Source organism: Anolis sagrei, chromosome 6, assembly GCF_037176765.1.
Source record: "Anolis sagrei isolate rAnoSag1 chromosome 6, rAnoSag1.mat, whole genome shotgun sequence".
Lineage (NCBI taxonomy): Eukaryota > Metazoa > Chordata > Lepidosauria > Squamata > Dactyloidae > Anolis > Anolis sagrei.
In genome coordinates, this window is record NC_090026.1 from 96,821,652 (window position 1) to 96,844,660 (window position 23,009).

At 39.6% G+C, this 23,009-nt stretch overlaps 1 protein-coding gene across 3 annotated transcripts in view; it reads left to right on the top strand.

Moving 5' to 3' along the window:
* DGKB (diacylglycerol kinase beta) overlaps positions 1 to 23,009 on the top strand; it is a 305,929-nt gene that overhangs the window by 19,837 nt on the left and 263,083 nt on the right. For 2 of the 3 annotated variants that reach the window (XM_060782153.2, XM_060782156.2), the window contains exon 1: positions 1,266 to 1,440. The exons of the other annotated variant lie outside the window; for it this stretch is intronic. The gene's annotated coding sequence lies outside the window, so the exon portion shown is untranslated. Of the gene's footprint in view, positions 1 to 1,265; positions 1,441 to 23,009 lie in introns of those variants that run through there. 3 annotated transcript variants of the gene reach the window in all.

The following is a 23,009-nucleotide window of genomic DNA, read 5'->3' on the forward strand; positions in this document are numbered from 1 at the left end:
ACATTGTGTTGAGACTTCCTCCCCATTGAATGTTGTGTTCAGATTTCCTCCCCATTGAACATTGTGTTGAGACTTCCTCCCCATTGAATGTTGTGTTCAGATTTCCTCCCCATTGAACATTGTGTTGAGACTTCCTCCCCATTGAATGTTGTGTTCAGATTTCCTCCCCATTGAACGTTGTGTTGAGACTTCCTCCGCATTGAATGTTGTGTTCAGATTTCCTCCCCATTGAACATTGTGTTGAGACTTCCTCCGCATTGAATGTTGTGTTCAGATTTCCTCCCCATTTAACATTGTGTTGAGACTTCCTCCCCATTGAATGTTGTGTTCAGATTTCCTCCCCATTGAACGTTGTGTTGAGACTTCCTCCCCATTGAATGTTGTGTTCAGATTTCCTCCCCATTGAACGTTGTGTTGAGACTTCCTCCGCATTGAATGTTGTGTTCAGATTTCCTCCCCATTGAACATTGTGTTGAGACTTCCTCCGCATTGAATGTTGTGTTCAGATTTCCTCCCCATTGAACATTGTGTTGAGACTTCCTCCCCATTGAATGTTGTGTTCAGATTTCCTCCCCATTGAACATTGTGTTGAGACTTCCTCCCCATTGAATGTTGTGTTCAGATTTCCTCCCCATTGAACATTGTGTTGAGACTTCCTCCGCATTGAATGTTGTGTTCAGATTTCCTCCCCATTGAACGTTGTGTTGAGACTTCCTCCGCATTGAATGTTGTGTTCAGATTTCCTCCCCATTTAACATTGTGTTGAGACTTCCTTCCCATTGAATGTTGTGTTCATATTTCCTCCCCATTGAACATTGTGTTGAGACTTCCTTCCCATTGAATGTTGTGTTCAGATTTCCTCCTCACTGAATGTTGCCTTCCTCTGACTCTCTCCCTTTTGTATCTTGGGTTGAGCTTTTCTCCCTATCCAGTGTTGTGTGTAGACTTCCTCCCCACTGAAGGCTGTGTTTAGACTTTCCCTTGGCTGTACAGGTTGTGTGAACGTGGCACCCAGGGTCAGCCGCCCTAAGCGTCAAAGCCCGCCCGGTGGGCAAAGGGCAGAGGCTGTGGGCCGCCCACTGAAGACAACCACGCGTTCAAACGAAGGGGGTCAATGAGGTGGAGAGAAGCGCGTGAAACTTGAGGCGCAGCCTTTCCCTTCTCTAGACTTGGACTGGGCGCTTCGGAGAGAGACGCAAAGCCTTGTCCGCATCGCCTCAGTCAGAAGAGTTAAAAGCGGGGGGGGGGGGGGGACCAAACCAAAAGACGGGGGTGAGAAGAGGGTGGCGGAGCTCCCCTCCTTTCGGCACAGAAGGGCGCGAGAGCGGGAGGAGGCGTCGCGCGCGCACACCAACCCCACTTGCTTTGGACCCAAGCGCCTGACAACACACGACGGAGGCGAAGCTGGAGAGAGAGGGAAGCACAGCTGGTGGACAACAGGTAACACCATGGCATTGTGACTCGACTCTGGCGGGCGGGGGGGGGGGGGAAGCTCAGCTGTTTTGAAGGGATTTGGTCAAGGAAGGGAAGCAGCGAAGGAGGGATGGAGGAGGATGCTTGGCTGCCCTTTCATCCTGGCTAAGACGGAGCGGGAGGCTGAAGGGACGCGCGTTTGCCTCATTTCCCCCAAAGCTGTGAGGGGAAGCCTTGGAAGGTGGCTTTTTTTTGCGCGGCAGAGGCTTCGAGCCCCGCGCGACCCACTGCGAAGGCGGGCGTGGGGGTGGAGGCGCCTCCTACGCAGGCGCGCCCTTGCTGGGCATCCACAGCCGGAGGGAACGGGGAAAGGGGGACGTGTTTGGGTCTCTTTCCCCTTTGAACGCGCCGCCGCTCCGCGCTCTCCTGCTTCTCGCTCCGTATCGCACTGCAGCAAGTTCGCAAAATCCCCCTCCTGCCTGGGTGCCTGTCTGCAGCAAGGGGAAGAGCCTGGCGGGGGGTTGCGCTCTGTGCCCTCATCTACACCAGGGATGCTCCAACTTTTCTCCCACTCGCCTCCCCCTTTTTTTCTCCTGTGCGGGATCCCAGGCATATAGGCAAATCACAGAGGTATGAAAACCAGAACAAATCAGCATCTGCAAAGCTTGTGAAACAGGCTGATTTGCCTTCTCCTGGAAGCATTTTGTGCAGAGTCCGCTGTCAACACTGCACGTTGTCGCTAGCAGATTCGTGCCATTGGTTGGCATTCAGTCGCCTTAATGGGCATTTCATTCGTCACCCCAACGTAGAGCAAAAGGGACCCACCGTTTAAGAAGCAGTGATGCAGAGTGTCCCTCCATATATGTCAGGTATGGGCAAACTTGGGTCCTCAGGGTGTTTTGGACTTCAGCTCTCACAATTCGCTGTTAGGAATTGTGGGAATCGAAGTCCAAAACGGTGGGAGTTGAAGTCCAAAAACGTCCAGGGTTTTGGACTTCAACTTCCACAATTCCTAACAGCCAGGCATGTAGCCAGGGGGGGGGGGGGGGCTCGGGGGGCTTCAGCCCCCCCCGAAATTCTCATGGTGGTTCGCGAAAAGGCCTTACTGGTGCATTATTTAAACTGTTATGTTTATTCATATCATGATCTGATCACCATACTCAATATATCCCATATGCATGGGGGTATTGGGGTAATGATACAAAAGGTTTGCTAGGGTAGACCCTCTTTCACTCAGACTCAGCCCCCCCCCCGAAACTCAGCCCCCCCGAAACCCCCCCTGAAAAAAATTTTAGCCTCCCCCGAAACGAAATCCTGGCTACGGGCCTGCTAACAGCCTATGGCCCAAGTTTGTCAATGCCTGATATATGGTGAGCATTCAAAGACTAAGTGTGTGTGTGTTTGTATATATGCTCACTATATCTATATCTATATATCTATATAAATAAAATGTAATGTTCATTTGTGGAATTAACATAAATCAAAAACCACTGGACGAATTGACACCAAATTTGGACACAATACACTTATCAGGCCAACGAGTGACCGCCACTCATAAAAATACTGAAAAACACAGCAGAAGAGACTTAAAAAGCCAAAAAATGAAAAATACGATGCATGCAGAAAACCATACACACACACACACACACACACAAACACACATATATACACACATACACAAATATATACACACACAAACACATGTACACAAACTGGGCCACAGCAATGTGTGGCAGGGGGTGTCTAGTCTATATATATAGATAGATAGAAAGATAGATGGAGGGATATGTATATATACAGGGATGGAGGAATGGCCTGAAGATCTCTTCCAACTCTACTAATGTACGAGTCTTCGATATATATATATATATATATATATATATGGAAGATTCATAGACTAGTACAGTTGGAAGATATCTCAAGGGTCATCCAATCCATCCCCACTCTGCCATGCAGGAAAATACAACCAAAGCACCCCCGACAGATGGCTATCCAGCTTCTGCTTAAAAACCTCTGGAGAAGACTCCAACAAGCTCTCAGCCATCATATTCCACTGCCAAATCAATTGAATAATAAGTATTTAGTCTGAGTTATGAATATTATGAGACCCCAGTGGCGCAGCAGGTTAAAACACTGAGCTGCTGAACTTACTGACTGAAACATCAGCGGTTCAAATCATCTATATGGTGATGGACGGATGGCATTTGAGATCTTTTCTAACTCTACTTGTCTATGAGTCTTCAATATATATCTTAAAGACTCATAGACTAGTACAGTTGGAAGAGATCTCAAGGGTCATCCAGTCCATCCTCACTCTGCCGTGCGGGAAAATACAACCAAACCACCCATGCAGGCATGTAGCGGGGGTGTGGGGTCCGCGAGAAGGCCTTACTGGTACATTATTTAAACTTATGTTTATTCATATCATGATCTGATCACCATGCTCAATATATCCCATAGGCATGGGGGTATTGGGGTAACGATGAAAAAGGTTTGCTAAGGTAGACTTTCACTCTTTCACTCAGACTCAGCCCCCCCCCCCCCGAATCAAACTCAGCTCCCCCCGAAACAAAATCTTGGCTACAGGCCTGTGTTAAGTTTATTCATATCAATATCTGATCACCATGCCCAGTATATTCCATATGCATGGGGTATTGGGATAACGATACAAAAGGTTTGCTAGGATAAATCATCTCTCACTCAGACTCAGCCACCCACCCCTCCGAATCAAACTCAGCCCCCCCCCCCCCGAAGCAAAATCCTGGCTATGGGCAGGCCCGTAGCCAGGATTTCATTTCGGGCTGGGGGGGGGGGCTGAATTTTTTTTAAGGGGCGTTTCAGGGGGGGGGCTGAGTTTCGGGGGGGGGTGAGTGAGTGAAAGAGGGTCTACCCTAGCAAACCTTTTGTATCATTACCCCAATACCCCCATGCATATGGGATATATTGAGCAGGGTGATCAGATCATGATATGAATAAACATAGCAGTTTAAATAATGCACCAGTAAGGCCTTTTCGCGAACCACCATGAGAATTTCGGGGGGGAGGGTGAAGCCCCCCGAGCCCCCCGAGGCCCCCCCCCCCGGCTACATGCCTGGCTATGGGCCTGCACCCATGACAAATTGATATTCAGCTTCTGCTTAAAAACTTCTGGAGAAGACTCCAACAAACTCTCAGCCAACATATTCCATTGCCAAATCGATTTAATAGTATTTAATCAGAGTTACGAATACTCTGATTAAATACAGCAGGGGTTAAACTGCTGAGCTACTGAACTTGCTGATCGAAAGGTCAGTGGTTTGAATCCAGGGAGCGGGGTGAGCACCTTCTGGTAGTCCTAACTTCTGCCAACCTAGCAGTTTGAAAACATGCAAATGTGAGTAGATCAATAGGTACCACTCCAGCAGGAAGGTAATGGTGTTCCATGCAGTATTGCTGGCCACATGACTATGGAGAGCACTGGCTCTTTGGCATAGAAATGGAGATGAGCACCACTAGTCAGACACGACTAGACTGAACCTTTAGCTTTACTTTTCAAATACTGTCCTGAATTACAATTTTATGTAAGGGATTTAGATTATTGTCCCTGCTTTGCATTGCTTGTCTTATCAAAGCATAGGGTTGCAAACCTCCCTGAAAGTTTCTCTTGTAATTTTGCCATACTTATCTGTGATTGGAATCTACAATCCTATTCAGGATGTATGTATTTTGGGGAAGAAAATGAAAAAATCAGAAGAATTACAAGCAGTTAAAGGTTGAGCATCCCATATTCAAAATTCCAAAATCCTAAATTTGTCCACTTGGTTGGCTGAGATAGTGATACCTTTGCCTTCTGTTGGTTTAGTATACTCAAACTTTGTTTGGCATGGCACATTGTTGTATAAAATTACCTTTAGGCTATGTGTATAAGGTTATATGAAATATAAATGAATTTGGTATTTACGTTTGGGGTCCATCTTCAAAATATCTCATGATATATGCATTTGTAAGTACATATTGAAAAATCCAAACTGCTTTGGGTTCCAAGCATATTGGAAAAGAAGGACCCAACTTGTGTTGCATATTCCTTTTAAGGTTCTAGGGCAATGCATATTTCTCTTCATGTAAAATAAAACTTCATTTCACTAGATCCTAGATAGTGATGCATCTCATTATGCAATCCTATACATGTCTACTCAAACATACAATTTAAGATAAATGAGACTTAAGTTATGGTATGTATAACTATGCACTTCAAATAACGGATAATCAACCAGTACATTTCAGGGACAAACTGTATATACATCTATAGGCCAAATATATATTAGGTAAAATTAGGCCAGCTCCCAATTCCTGCCATTCATTTCTTCTTTCCTGTTTTATTTATTGTGTCAGAAGTGAATTGAGAATATAGTTATAATGTATAGAAAAACCACAAACAAAGTTAAAAACTTGGCATTGTACCAAACTTCCTTTGACTAGAAGGCTGGCGACTTGGAATGCCTCTGGTGGAGTGTCTCCGGTGTTGCTGTGAGAAGGTCCTCCATTGTTCATGTGGCAGGGCTCAGACTGCATTGTAGTAATGGTCTGAGGTTTGCTGTTCTACACACTCACATGTTGTGGACTCCACTTTGTAGCCCCATTTCTTAAGATTGGCTCTGCATCAAGTGATGTTAGAGCAAAAGCTGTTCAGCTCCTTCCAAGTCACTCAGTATTCTGTGTGCCCAGCGGGGAGTTTTTCATTTGGTATCAGTCACTGGTTTAACCTGCCACTTTTGGACTCTTCCTTGCTGAGCTGTTCTTGAAAATATCTCTGTAGATCTTAGGAAGCAATTTCTTTATTTAAGGCATTGGCTTGCTAGCTGCAGTGGTGTAGGGCGTAGACATCCTGTGATAATGTGACATATCTCATTAAGAGCCACATCCAGTGTTTTAACATAGTGGGATGTATTCCATATTGGACATGTGTACTCAGCAGCAGAGTAGCAAAGTACAAGAGCAGATGTCTTCTTTCCTGCACCTTGATCATTAAGAATGTGATGTTTTTGGGATGGTGATGTCATATTGCCTCTCCCTGGTTTTCTTCCTAACTACTAGATTAGTAGAGCTTGATGAAGCAAGTGGCAGAATATGCCTTTTGTTTTTCCCACCTGTACAGATTGAAACTTATTCCATACTGATTATCAATAGGATGTTTGAGGTGGTAATGTTTTCTTAGTCTAAATGACTTTCTCGCCAGAAAAGAGTTGGAACATGAAATCCTTGCTTTAGGCTGATGATTTGCTACTAGCAACCTCATAAGATTGGCCACCAGAATTGTTGCATATTGTGGCAAATGTGACTATGCCCATTGGAGGGAGTGGGAAACCCATCACCCCATGCCCCGCTTTGCCCAACTCACCCATTGCCCGGCTTCCCCCATTGATCCCAATTGAACGTGGGAAGCCTCCTGTGTTTCTGCAGTCAAGTTTGAAAGCCTTCAGAATATTTTTAAGACCCAACCAAGAGAGAGAGAGAGAGAGAGTGAGAGAAAGAAATGAGCACTACATGAGCCTGCAAGAGACCTGAACACATGAACTCAATGCCTCACTCCTACATGGTGTTGCCGCAGTGGCAGGATGCACCAGTTCACCTTCCCTTTTACCACGGAGCTCTGCTGGAAGTAGCTGTGTATTGTGAAATTGGAATCAGTAGGCTCTGTGGCAAAAGTGAACCGGTGCAGGCCACCAAATTTACCCCCCCATCTCATGAGTCCTGTGTCTATTTACTCAGAAGATCAGAGCCCTGTTGCGTTCATTGGGACTGTTGTGTAGAGGACATATAGTTGTAATGTAACAGATGTCCTGCACATATCTATTCAAAAATAAGTCTTATTGAGGCTCAGTCACTGCTGCTACATGCACTTATCTGGAAGGAAATGTCATTGAAAGGCACTTATTTTGGAATAGCTGAATCACAGTAAATCAACCTATTGACAATTTATGCTTTACACTTTATAGTAAGAAGTTCACATCCAGCATCTTAAGACAAACAGAGACTCCCTGAATGTAGAATTAGGTCTGATTTTTTTCTTTAAAAGTTTCTGCTGTTTGATATATGTATCTGTTTTATCCAGAAATAAGTACCATTGCTTGCAGCCTGTGGTTTGGACAGGAGCTCATTGGAATTTACTCTGAAGTTAGTATGCATAGGATGGCAAACTACATCTGGGTCAGCTGAGTCTTTCAGTCATATTTAAAATCTCTCTGAAAAAGAGTAATAGAAAGTGTTCTGATTTCATTTGTTTATCTGGAAAGCCCCATGATATAATAGAAACAAGGCAGCATGGTATATTGATTGGAGACTGGTCAAGGACTCTGGGTCCAGGAAAACATTGTTCAAATCCCCACTCAATTATGGAAACCCACTGGTTGATCTCAGACAAGTTACACTCTCTCAACCTCAGAGGAAGGCAAAGGCAAATCTCTGAACAAATTTTGTCAAGAAAATTCCGTGATAGGTTCACCTGGGGACTGACGCCATAAGTTGTAAAGAACCTGAAAGCATTCAAAAATCAGTGGTAGAAACAAAGGGAGTACGACTTCAAAAGGGAAACAGATCTGTACTTTTAGTCATCCTATTTATCAATATGTTGTTTGATGATCCCATTTATCAATATGTTGTTTGCTTTAAATTTTGTTCATATAAAGGATGTCTTAAATATGGAATTTTCTTTCCCAAGTTGTCCAGGATAATCTATCCACTCACCTGTCATGCAAAGAGATGTGCTGTGCCAGAGAGATGGATGGATCCATGCTGCTGATGTTTTCTGTCCAACTCTTCTGTGTACCATGAACATATCACTCACTGGTACACTGGACTCTACTGAAGTAGAAGACGGGGGCTTTTGGTGGGATGGAATTAAAGATATTTGGAGGAATGGGATTAAATACTCACCCTTTTCTCATTAGGAAGATGGCATATACTGCATTAAGAAAATGAAAAGCATGAAACTTACTAAAGTTGGATGCAATAGAGCTATATTCCTTTAAAATAGGCTTAATTTAAAAATATATGTTTGTAGCCAGATAATAAAGCCACCTCAAAACAAGTTTTCTTTAAAAAACAACAGCTAGCTGGTGAGGTGAGTTTTATTTGTGAAGTGTCACTTCAAGTCTTTACATATGTAAACAGACAGCTGCTTTGAGCCAAATGTCTTTTCTTTGAAATTATTTTTGTTGTGTTGTGTCAGTAAGACCAATGGTTCCAATCACACTCACCTAAAATTAAATACTTCTAGTTTCATTTAGCTAGAGGGGTTCAAGCGTGAGACCTTTGTATGATCCTTATTTCTTCCTTAAATTGGAGGAACATGTTGTAGTGGGTGTGATGTGTTAGATACATGTTATACAAGGAGGAACATAATCTGAATAGCATTATATTTTAACAGGTATATATTTTTGACAGTTTTCTACAATTAATTACAACATGCTGATTTTCTTTAAATATGTTGCATCCCTTTGTGGTTGACTGACATGGTTGAAATATTTTACAATATTAGATTGAATGTTTTAAACTGTATTTTTATGAATGTATGGCATCAAATTCTGCCAATTCTTTAAGCTGCCTTGAATAAATAAATTTGGAGCCACAAATGGCATCCTTTGAGGGTCAAAAAATCCCAAACTTCAGATATATACTGATGGAGTCTGAGCTGGAAATGATTGACCTAGAAAGAGTTCTTGGGGATTTGACAGATAGCTAGGGGTAAAAGAAATGTATTGGATTCTCATTTCTTTATAGAAATGTCAATTTTGTACCTTACAAGACTGCCAAGATTATAGCTCATCTTGAAGATGCCTTGCCTTAGAGCTCATTTTATTTCAGATGTGTGAAGCTTATGATCAGTTTGAAGGAATACACACATCTTTGAAAAATGTGGCTAACTAAAATATGTGCAATTTTTATAGTTAGGAGAAAATCCATATCTTTAGGTGAAAATGGTCCACAAAAATAGGCATGGATTTCCAAGCAGGGAGTAAAACTCTTACAACTTGATATGGGAGGTAATGAGGATGCTGCTGAGATACTGCGAGACATAAGAATGAAACTGACAGATTTTTACATCCATACTACTGGCTAAATGAAAATGTCAACTCAGTTTACAGCAGCTGTTAAAGAAAGGAAAATTCCACATTGGGAACCATTAGGAAAGGGATTTTTTTTAAACTCAGCATCACTATATATAGGTCTGTAGTGTGACCACAGAAGGAAAGTGTGCTGCTAAGTCTGTCTGTCTGTCTGTCTGTCTCTCTCTCTCTCTCTCTCTCTGAATGTGTGTGTAGGGGAAAACACTGGTTATATTTTACTCTCCAAGTGTCTTGATTTGGCAGGACAGTCTTGACATCCCACTTTTTCCAGGGGTTTTTAAATAATTGGTTTTCGCTCTTCCTCTTTAAACTGCACTAAGCAAACTCAATAGTGATAGAATCCAGGTCTTTTATGTAGGTTCAGGCAAAAGCAAACTGCTGCAGCCTTTTCTAGTTTGTATGTTCTTCCTCACTAATAACTTTTGCTATTGTAAATATACTTTAATGTTGCTTGGCCATACATGACCAGATTTTCATTTGGGAAATGTTGGAGGGTATATTATAAAGTAAGCCCTCCAGTGTGTGGGTTTGACTTGTACAGATTTAATTCTTCATAATTAAAAGGGTCTCTCTAGAAATCTAGCTTGTCCAGTATGCCTCTATGGTCAACTTCCACCAGATATTCCTAGAGAGAATGCCTCAGGGAATTTATAAATCATTATATGGTCCATTTCTGATGGACCTTGACTAAAAGGTCTTGCTGGAGGAGCTAATGTTTACTCAGGTAAACAAAATCAATATTTTTTGCAACTTTTCTATTTTTATCAGGCTATGAAAAATTTGGGAAGCTGATTATATTATTCTCTGTGATATAGATTTTTATGGCTTACATTTCCTCAAAATACGAACATTGCAAAAGCTGATGGGAAAGAAAACTGTGTTTCTCTGATCTACTCTTATAAAAGAGACTTTAGTGTTGTCATAAAGGGGTGGACTTAGAGTCATGGTAATGTGTTTTTTGTTTATCTTGTATTCTTGATTATTTTGACATCAACATGTTGATGATTTTGACCTAATTTAAACAGGTAATATTATCAGAGTCCAACAAAAAGCATTCAACTTATACTATGTGCTAGACTTTAGTTTCTTCTGTTCCCCCATCTCAAATACTAAAACCTGGACTCTGGAAATCATGGGGATTTTTATAGATTGGTCCAAAGGCATTCATTTAAGGTAATTTTTCATTAAGCATTTCCAAAATATCTGGTCTGATTTTTAAATACCCCTTTTTGAGGTGTTTTTTTTTTTAGTGGTGGCACAACTCTGAACATTTGTAGAGGAAGCAGATACTCAGTCTGACCTCAGGTGTCAGTTTGACACTGGAAGAGCTTCAGTTGATCATGACAATTCAACTTTGTTTATCAAGAGATAGGGAGAATATTGTATTGCTACTCCTTGCTCTCATAGCTGTTAACCTAGTGAATTAGTTATTGGAAGCATGGTAAGATGATAGTTCTGTTCCAACTTATAAAGTTGGTTGCAGTTGACCCAGAAGCCATAATCTAGTGTAGCATGGGACAGCTAGAATCAGTATAGCCTGGTGGAATCATATTGCACTGGTTAAGCTCCAATAGCTGTTTTTTACTCATAAGTCCACTTCAAGGAACTAGTCCCCTGCGGCCTTGAGAAAGGTGGGGTATAAATAAAGTAAATAAATAAATAGTTTTAAATACTGAATGGCTGGAAATCAGAAAATCTGGACAATGCAACTCCCTGTATTGTTTGTGGTCCATCAAACAAAATATTCACTTTATGCAGACATAACAGGTACCAATAGTGTCATTGCTTTAGTGCCACTTGAAAGCCGTTTTGATTGCTGCACTGTTTTATTTCTACTTACTTTACAGCATCTGGTACTTTGGCTTGTTTGGGGGTTTGTTTTGGCATACTGATTAGACTTTGACTTTTCATGTTTGTATTTTCTTTGCGTGCCGTTTGAAACCTGCAGGGGTAAAGAGCCATTTTAAAATGTTTTAATAAATAGCATAGAAAATAAGCTATATTAGAAATTTGTGATTGTTCTCTTACTTCCCCTCAAAATTCATTGTATCCTTTTTTGGGTGCTCATTGTACACTTGAAAAATCCCCTGATCACTCTTGTTCACTCCTCATTTGCATGTTGACTTCAGAAGGGAAGCATCCTCTGAGATGCTTGCCATAGATACAGGTGAAACGTCAGGAGAGAATGCCTCTAGAACATGGCCATATAGCCTGAAAAAACCTACAACAACCCAGGGAAGAAAAGGTTTCTCATATGCGACTAGAGTGAATATACCTAATAGGACTCATATATCTCTTTTTTTTTCAAGAAAGAGGCCCCAAAGAAAAAACCATATGGAAGCCTACATTACTGCCTCCCCTCTTTCTTTTCCCAAAGCCAACTCTTTGCACTGAGGAAGTGAAAAGAGATGTTGAGAATTAATGGAGCTGTAAGTAGGATTGAGGTTGAGATACTCTCAGTGGAGAACATGTGTCTCAGTTCTGCTAATGAGGATTGATGCATGGGTGCTTACAATCATTTTTCATTGATGTAATTCTGCATGCTGTGTGTAGGAAGAGGTTTCCATTTTCCATTAAATCTGCTAAAATGTCATAAATTGGCAATTGACACTGATGGTTTCATTTTATTGATTTTCAAAGGTGTCATCGGCTTTTTAGTAGTTTTTAATAGAGCTTTGCTGTCAAAAGAATTGCTGGGGGTGTTACATGAGCAGTTTAGATGTTGGAGAAGTAAATTGTCATGTTTTTTAAACTGCATAACCCCCATACATTTTATAGTTTACAGAATTAAAAAGAACTATATTTCAGTTGCTATTTATGCTGAAAAACTGAGGATGTGAGCTGGGTCCTGAGCACTGTTTTGTTAATTTGAAGGTCTTTGAAGTCTTGAACAAATGTAAAATTTTCAACATTAAATATTTATTTCATTTCCTTATATAAAGGTAACAGGGAACATTAATCAGAAATGGAAAGAAAGGCATAGAGGTATATTACCCCCATTCCTCTTGTTGGCATTCAGAGAGCTAGCTGTTAGTACAGTGTTGCTCTTTATTATTCTGGACATAAATCCCCCTGTTCCATTATTAATTAGAAGAAAAAATGTTATTTTGTGAGAAACTTAGAGATTCTGTTTTCATATGTAGGTTGAAAAACCCTTTGTGACATACGTTAGAAAAAAAATCACCAATTTCTTTGCTGTTACTGAGGGAGGAATTCTACACTTTGTTCACAAAATGACCCTAACCTCTTCAACTGCACCTTTCTTGCTGATCCCCCATCCCATTTCATGGCTGGTGGAGAATGGGAGATATTGGGATATATTGGAGGAACAGCTGTGGTATATTGAGGCATATTGTTGAATGGCATATAGCTGTGTCATAGTACTATGTATTGTGCCTCAACTATGTGAACATTAGGAAGAACTTCCTGACTGTGAGAGCCGTTCAGCAGTGGAACTCTCTGCCCCGGAGTGTGGTGGAGGCTCCTTCTTTGGAAGCTTTTAAGCAGAGGCTGGATGGCCATCTGTCAGGGGTGATTTGAATGCAATATTCCTGCTTCTTGGCAGGGGTTGGACTGGATGGCCCATGAGGTCTCTTCCAACTCTTTGATTCTATGATTCTATGATTCTAACTAAGTCCTTTTGAGCTCTTTGGGTTTAGTCCCAAGTCAGCCTTTGGCTTGTGCATTTTGGGTAAATTTCGATCCGTTTCTGCTTGCTGGATACTGGAAGCCTCCCATAACCATTTTCAGGTGTTTCCCGAAAACAGGCATCTTTCCGTAAGAGCGTTTTTGTTCACTAGTTGAAAAACTGGCAATTTTCTATCCATTGGCGGCAATGGGTGGGTGGGGGAGATTCCCACCCACCTATCATTTTAGGCAATGCCATTGTTTGTCCTTATATCATTCATTAAGACCTGGATTAATAGCATCAGAGTTACATAAGATGCCACTCTTCCTGTGATGCTTTCCTCTCGGTCTGCAGAAGAGACCTGGTTTTAAAGAAAGGGCTTAAGATACCACTCTTCTTGTGATGCTTCCCCCTTGGTCTGTAAAGGAGACCTGGGTTTAAAGAAAGGGCTTAAGAGCAAAGAGCACACTTACTGCTCCCGAAAAGCAGAGGAGGAGCTGGGATCAGCTCCTGCTTGCTTTCATGTCGGGCAGGTTTTTGTACTGGGAGGGCCCTTCTCATTAGATACCAAAGGAAAACAGATCCACACACAAGTCTAATAAGTCTGTATTGAATCGATGCATTCACCATATACATATTTCTTTGGAAGAAATTACAATAGCAAGAGTGGTCTATGTTTTCTGTCCTTTTCACAGTTTCTTTTTAAAAAATGTGAAATTAGAAACGTCATCTCACATTGAAGGGGAATCTGTAATCTCCTTTAAATATACAAGAGTGAATGCAACTAATTTTATTCAGAGTTTCTAGTAGCTCAGATTTTTGTTTTAATATTTTATTTACACAGCTGTACTGACAGTGTGTTGGCTACTTAAGCAAACTCTGAAATAATTAAAGCAGCACTGATGACATTGAAGTAGCCAGAATTATACATATTCTGTGTCCTTAAAACTGGTCAACTATGTATTTGTGAAAATATTTTTAAAATGACTTCTTCAATTCAGATCTTATATTTGCCACAGTATGTTACTGTAGAGATTATGGCATCTTCAAAGTGAGCTGAAGCAACATTTTGGCCCAGATCATGCAACTGGCAGTTTTCATAGTGTCCAAGTATCCAAGAGAGCTGATGGGCTGCATACTTTAAGTATAGTCACTATGTTATACAGCAAAAGTAATGCAGTACTGCTGCAAATCCCAGAAGACTATCAGTCACTTCCATCTGGAAGCACACCATGCATCTATGCAAACTCAACTAGCAATAAATTGTTGTGGTGTCACATTCAATGTTGGTAAACCACAGTCTAGGAAAGAACAGTAAGCCTTTTAACTGAAGGCCAATTTTAAAAGCTATGATCAGTTTACACTAAAGAGTGTGAAGGCATTTCTTCAGACTGATCCTTTAAACGACTCTATAGACTTGTGTAAAAGTCAAGGACAGGTTTTGCAATCAAACTCATGAATTTTGATATGATGAGTGGATACTCTAAGGGTCATTATGTGGCTCTTCTTTCTCCCACAGGGAAAGTACCAATGCTGCTTCATAGGGCCAGTCGCCCCTGGCCACTGCCACCATTCTTTCACCCAGGCATTCAAAAAGGCTAATCGTAGTGGCAGGAAGAAAAAGGTAGTGCTTCTTTTAGGTTCTCCCATAATGGACTAAGTTATTATCTTTGCCACTCTACTCGGAGAATAGATTATTCCTTATTTGATAAATATAAAGTACAGTATCACATTGACCTGTGAATAAGTTGATTCAGGTTTTTTTGGATTGAATTTTTAACTAAAATATCTAGACTTACATATGAGTCTATAGGGGTTGCTGTTTGTTTACTTTTATGCTTTTCTTGTTTAATTGGTTTTAATGATGGTTTAATGCCTTTATTCTTTTCCTTATTTAGTGATATAAGACAGCTTGAGCACTATCTTGTTTTAGGAAAAAGCTAGGACAGAAATGTAATGTAATTCAGTAACTAAACAAACCCTTTTCAATTACTGTAGCACAGTTGTGCTATCAAGTTCATGTTCTTATTTGTCGATATCTATCAGTTAGTGCCTGTGATATTACCAATGTTGGGTGATATGCTGCCCTCCCACACATCCTTCTCATTGAATGTAGTTTTAGAAAGTTTAAATCTTGAGACTACAAGTCCAATTTAACACCATATGGAAAACCAGCCTGATTTCAGAGGGTAATAGATTTTAAAAAAATACTTTATAAACATTTGCATACAGCTGTGAAATCAGTTCAATTCAAACTGAGAGAAATTGTAGGAGGTTCATCTTTATACAATATAATCTTAACAATTGCAATTGTAACCAAATCAGATGAAAAAGAGAAAGAACTGCCGTGTTTTCTGGAAGGATTCTCTTGATTTATGCCAACATGTGTTAGAATGCATTTTTTTTCAAAATCTTCAAGACACTTGGATGACCTTTTTTTTTATTCATTCATCATTTATATACCACTTTTGATTTCTTAAAAGAGACCCAAAGTGGCAACCTTTGGTATTCTTCCTTTTGGGGCAAAACAACATATGGTTAGGCACAACTATGAACTTCATCACATGACTGTTTTTCTGTGTCATAGGATGCTTCTGCCCCAGCTGTGGGGGGAAGCCACATGGCAGTGCTTTGTCATGTGTGATGGGGAAGCCTTACTGCTGGTGAGGAGGGGTGTGGGGTGCCAGGATTGTCCTGCTGCCCTGCGGACTTGCCATGGAGGCTGGTGAGTCAATGCAGGGGACCTCATTAATGTGATGCAGCTCTAAGAATGAGAGTTATCTGGTCTCAGGTTTCCTTTATCATTGGTTGTTTAGCCTAGAGTGCTGGAATTTGAACTCTATCAAATTCTGATGAGTTATATGATTTCCACTTTGACGTTAGGATAAAGTTTAAAGAAGTCAGTACACCATTGGGATATTTTTACAAATCAAAGCTGATGGAAACATTAGAAATCATGAGTCAATTTTTAATGAGAATTTATCTATAGAATTGGATGTGAAAATCCTCCATGGTTGTTCTTATGAATGTGCTACTATGCACATTGTGGAATAAAGATATGAGTACAGAAGAATTTTCACTAATTTGGAGTAGTCAGATTTTAGATAATCCCCAACATACTTATTTTTCCATGTTAAAAATACATTCAAATCCAAAACTCTGAGATTTTTATAGCCCATGCTGATATTTCTTAATTAACATAAACCCAGTCTTAAATTATATGAATCCTGCTCAAATACCAATATTGTTGTACGTGCTTGAGGAAATGCCTCTTTGAGAATTCACATAAAAAATTACTAGACCCACATTTCTTGGGTTAAAATGTAGATGGTAATTTAGGGCAAACCTACATAGACCACTAAAGCCAGGACCAGATACACTTGACTCAACCCTCTGTGGTAGTGTTCAGGCAGACCAAGACTTTATTGACCTTACAGGACCACCACCTCACTCTTCAGACTGTTATATCCAGGCAGTCAAGAAGCTCTTCCCAATTTCCTGCCTGAGACTCTGCTGATGTCAAAACAGGGTGCCCACATGGACAGTAAGAAGGAGGTGAGACATCACAGATGAGCCATCCACTTTCCCTATACCATTCAGCACAAGGAAAAGGTGATAGTTTGGTATATGTTTGGAGAGCAGGTCAGCATGAATCAAGGCTGATTAAGTTGTCCAGATCATTGTGTAGTCCCAAGATATTCCCGAGTTTCCACAAGCTCTGAAGTAACCCTGACTTTACCAAAACCAGAGCAAAACCAGAGTAAAGCCAGAAAACTTGCAGTACTCAGTGGAAGTTAGTGAACATTGTAGAGAAAGTTTGTAGTGGATGCAAGGTGAGCCCATTTTTTTTGTCCTGGGTAGACTCACCATTAGTCCACTGGTTTATGAACTTTTCCAAATACGGTAATACAGATCTTAGTCATGTGAACTTGCTATAATATGCATTTAAATATACATTTTTTTTAGGGAAAATGCATTTTAATACATATATATGTATTTAATATGTTTATAAATAGAAACATTGAATATGAGTAAAGAATTCAAAAGTGATATAAGACAGGAAATAAATTGATATATCTATAAATAACTAGTGGTTCTTGATAGCTGTCTGTAATTTCAAATAACTCTTAATTGCTTCATGAGTTTCATGGAAAGTATGTACTGTGATGTTGCATTTATTGTACAATCTCTGCCAATATCCCTCCCAACACTTCCCAGTTTTTATTATACCTAAATCTCATACTGTTTTTCATGCGTCACACCATTCCCGATGTGAAAATTATCATTCCAGCCACTAGTGTTGCCTTATATGTGCATAAAACACTCTACCAGAGTGCTCATTTTTGCAAAGAAATAGTTGCCATGGGGAAATCATTATGCTCTCCTGATCATTTATTGTACATCATATGAATAAGTTAGTGCTGGTGGAAAATGACTAATTTCTACTATCAAGAGAAGAAGTAAAAACAACATCACAGAAGCATAGATGAGGCTTTGGAGATAATCTAGTCCATCCTACTATTGAGTGCAACCTTTGACAGATAGCTGCCATGCTCTTGCTTAAATTTGTCCTGGGAAATAGAGCTAGCACATTTCTTGAGGGAGATTGTTCAACTGCTCAACAGCTGCTTGACATTTCCACTAATATTTACCTGCAGTCAGCTTCTCTGCAATTTAGATCCATTTGTTCTAGTGTTTCTTTCTTTTTCTTTTTCTTTCACAAAACGGGCCAGAGATGGGAGTTCCAAGCCACTGTGTTGTTTGTCAGTACCGACAACCATTGGTGGCCATGGCATTGCAGTAGGTAGGTGCTAATGTCTCATTTTCTGATCCTGTTCTTAAGATACATTTGTCATTCCCATTACTTATGTGGGTGGTAGTGAAATTTGTGTGTAGAATGAAGGACAATTTTACATTTTTTTGCTCCCTCTAGGCCATTTTATGCTTGGTAGAGACATTTTTCCTCCAAACAGGACAGGACCTGAAAATTGACCCCAGGAAACTTTCAATTACACAAAATAATTTCAGAGGGGGCAGTTCTCCAAGGTTGTCTGGGGGCCAGCGTGGCCCTTTAACATATGATGCCAGAAGTGAGCAGGAAAATATGGAGACTGTACCATACATTGGAGCTCTTCTATGAAATGGTTTCAAATATAGTATGAGCAGCCAATATAGTATGAGCATGCATATGACTTCACATGGATGCATGAAACCATGAAAATAAATCCCATTGAACTGAATGAATTATGCTGAAAAATACTATAAAGTCATGCTGGAGGACCAGGAAGCCACAGAGACCCAGTAACCATCCACCCAGAAAATTGATAGATTTATTCAGTATCAGTTTCTTTGAATTAAGCCCCCAAAACCAAACTACAAAGCTAAGTGGGCCCAATACAAACATTTTTCTGACATTACAACATGGTCACACTTCAGATCTCTCCCCTTTAAGAATGTCCCTTGTTATGCTTCTTTTAGTCTTCCATGATCCACTGAATTGTTCTTCCATTCAATCTCACTAGCAGTTCATGGAATGTGAAACACGTCTGCAACCCTTCTCCAGTCCTCCCTCCAGTATTTCTACTATTTCCATATTGGAGTTGTCACTCAATTTATCAGAAGCCATTTAAGCCAATGGCAACATGAAATGTGTGCCTCTTTTATAGATGTGAAGAATAAATCTTTAAAAATCAGGAAAACATTCTGAAAACCTTTTGCATAAATAAGGTATTTTGTTATTTGTAAAAATCTCTTCCTACTTTTCAATATACTGTACATGTTTAGTTTACACAACTAAGTGTGTGTTAAATCCCAGGAAATGGGGATTGGACTGCAGCTCTAATCAATTTGTACACTGTGAAATTTTGACATATCCAATATTAAAAGTTTTGTATTGCTAAAGATTGGAAGCACAAAATCACAATTTATTTGAAGCAATAAGGCATTTACAAAAGTATATTTCCTTCTTGGTTCATTCATATGGTTCAACATACCATTACAATTTGGTCATCTTTACTTGTCTCCAAGATAAGAAAAGTAAACTTGACAGATGACCTAGTATTTGAAATACACAAGAGTGAATTCTGTGAAATTTTTACTTCAGGTTGGATGAACGTACGGTCATAGGCATGTGGGGTTTTTTTGAGCTTTACACAGAAAGAGATATTTTGAGAGCCATTTAAATGGGGCTTTGAACCTTATGACTGAAAGAATAATTCAGATTTAAACACATTTGAAAGACACAAAATGAAATAGAGGAAGAAGTGAAAAGGGAAGACTTCAAATGTGGTATAATGATCTGCATTTTGGAGTATTGTCGGCATTTTATTCAAAAGCAGTAGACATGCAAGTATTTTTCAACTTTATACTAGAATCAGCTATCAAAACAGCTGCATTTTTACATGTTTTTGTTCTATATATGTTCTATTAGTTTCATTCTTTGTATATAAAAGCAAATGAAACTGATTTATTTGCAGTTCTTTAATATATCTTAAATTTAAATATGTTCAAATTTGCCATTTGACGGCTGTGAGTCAAACTTATGACTTCCATAATTTGAGAAAGCATATTCCCATGCCAATTTTTGAAATATTTCTGGTATTTGAAGACCTATAATTGCAGCAGTGGAGTCACAATATCTTGCTATTGTGATGACCTGGCAGATTAATTTGGTGACCCAGGTGTTAGGTACCTAAAAGTGATATCTGCTGAATACCTTAAACTTAGGAGAGGGATGGGAGTCTTTGCCTTTTATATTTGAGGTGGGAAGTCCTAGTATAGTCCTAGTATATTGGAATGCTATATCTGAAAATTAATTTGACACTATTAATCATTATAAATAAAAAAATCACGATAATGAAAACTAATAACTGAAACTGGGCAATTAGTCAGATATTAATTAATTTGTTTGAGACACTAGTGTTGATCTACACAGTGCAAATCCCAGAGAATGACAAGAGCAATATCACACTTCGGAAGGTATATTTTGTTATTGCTTCCTTCAAAGGAGCTCTCTTTGCCCTTTCAAAGTTGCTGTTCTCCAGCCTAGATTTCCCCCCAAAATGAACTGCAAACCCATAGTATGATTGTTGTCTGAGAATGGTGGGAATTCATCTAATAAGAGTGAGAAAGGCTGTCCCAAAGCATGGGGTTTCATCTTATAACCTCTTCAATCCATTTTATCTTTCAGGTCCATTTTTTTTTCTTTCCACCCTTACCAACACATACACTTTGTTTATACTTCTAGTACTTTCCTTGTTAAAGGTTAATGAGGATTGATTTGTTTCCATTAGAAAATGCTGATCCACCACTTGTTTTCGCAACAAGTGGGTAGTTACAGAGATTGCTCAGAGAATCAGGAATATGAAATTTTTAATCAGAAATGTTTTGAGCGACTCTGAGCATAAGGAGACCATTTTTCTTTACCACTGGATTACTATCTTTTCTGCCTCACCTACTACAAGTCTGTAAAGACCAGTGGTACAGTGCATGTTTGGTTGCAGGAGCCATGTATCTCAAATTCAAACTACACCATGTCTGTTTTAATAATGAGTTATCTATCAAACCAACTATTTTCTGCATCCACCAGTAGCCTATGTTTCAAAGGAAAGAACTAGCAACATTTCCTCAAGAGTATTCCTTACCTAAGAAAACCCTATGAAATTCAAGGTGTTGCTATGAGTTAATGGGTGACTTGATGGCACTCAGACACACGGATGGAGGCTTCCTTCTACCTCAGCATCCTGCCTAACCAGTGTCTCAACTTCCCTGTGAAGCAGAGCAACCATGGTTTGCTAGTATTCTTCTATTGCACACAGTGAAAATCCAAAAATGGGTTGTTATGGTAGCTAGTCAGAGTTCTGGAAAGAATATGGATTGCTAAAGATGTCTAAGATCAAAATGTAAAGATGGTCATGACAAGGGAGTAGCTATCATTTGCAGATAGAGTTAAAGGTGACCATTGTTTCTCTCTCCCTCCCTCCCTCCCTCTCTCTCTCTCTCTCTCTGCATTAGTGGTACTTTGACTATAAAAACAAATAATAGAAAGGGAACACTGCAGTCACAGATAGGATGAGTGGGACTATTGCTTGCCAAGCAAGGTCTGAGCAGGCCAAGAGAGCAGACTGCATTCAAATCCCTAGACCACCCTGGGGATATTTTTTGCCAAAATCATGCCAATATGATCTGTAGGGGGCGCAGAGAGCATTTTCACCCCACATGGAGCCTCCAGGACTCCAAGAGGCCAAGAAGAGTTCTAGTAAAAGTTGTTTTTTTTTTTTTAAAAAAAGATATTTCTCCCAAAAGCCCTCTAAGGGCCCAGGAAGGCCTCCTTACATGTACCAGTCTCCCATAGAGGATGTTTATATAGGGTGAAAGATGTTTCTTTCCAGTTGGAAAGCAATTCAAAACTTGAGCTGTAACATACTTAACAACACACTGTTATGAGTAAGACTTCTACACCACATGTCCAACAGAGTTCATTGGAAGCCTGCAGGGAACTGTATATACGGATTGCAGTCTGTAATCTATTGAAATGGACAAACCTGTGTGGAATGGGTTTGTGTAATTTCTTGTCAGCTGGAGAAGAAAAGTTCATTTGATGACAATATGCTCTGCTCCTACTATCTGGATTACTGAGAATGTGTTGTCCTCAAGAATCTATCACCTGTAGATATTGGATGCAGTAGGAAATTACTTTGAATCTGGCTTGCATCTATTTTATCCAAAGGATTCCAGTTAATTTCAACTTGGTAATAAATGCAATGTTACAAGTAGTTTCTAAATGCACCATCATTATTCCAATCGTAACGTGTATGTATAAAGAAAAGATCCAAAAAGAGAAACAGTACTTTTTATCACAATGGTAGCATTTGAACTAGCCTGAATTATAATGCATGGACATGCATGCAGATAAAAATGGAAAATGTTTTCTGCTTTTAAAAAAGAAATTACAGTCCTTTCACATTTTAATTCAGGATTTGGGATTCTGAAGACAAGGTCCTTGAGACATTTAGTAGGAATCACTTGAATTAAATATTGTTCACTTTCAATATCAAAAGTAATATCAAATCTGAAAGAGAATTAGATTAATCTTTGCTCCCCACTGGAAAAAGACACTGTGAATTCCGCAATTAAGTGTCATGTTTTAGCATTTTCACATAAGGGGCTAGAGGGTTTTTTTCCAGGTGAGGGAGCACAAATGTGAATCACCAGTTGAAATAAGCCTAGCAATATCTTAAACAGTGTTGAACACACTTCTTTTTCTTAAGCAAGTTAAACAGATCATGTTTTCTATCCTTGTACTGATTCTAGATGTTGTGTTTAATATCATTATAAATATGAGCAGTCAGAATTTGATACTGTTTTCTACACAAGGTAATCCAGGAGAGGGTCCTGTTCCATGTAAAATATCTGAAAGTTCTATTTTTGTTGAAGAAAATCTGGGTTGAAGGAAGATAGTTTAAATATTTTTCTAGCAGTTCCTACTAAAATTTATCTGACAATTTGGTTGCTTCTCTTTTTGATAGCATCATGGTAGCAGTTCTTAGTCATTCCATGCTCTTCCAGTGTAACATTTTTTTCTGGTTAATTGGGCCCCTTTCCTGATGATAAAATTAATCAGATTCATGACTGTTTTGTTTTTGAAAGAAAGAAAAATCTATTACTCTCTTCTCAGATAACTGACTTGTGCACTCAATCTGTTTTGGTTTCCCAATTTTGTTGTCATTTCATTGCCCTTTTGTAATCTTATGACATTATTTTGTGAGATTTGTTCTGTATTTCTGATAGAAGATAGGGGAAACAAAAAAGGGGGGCAGGAGAGAAATAGTGCATCGAATGTCATTACATTTTCATTTTCATTC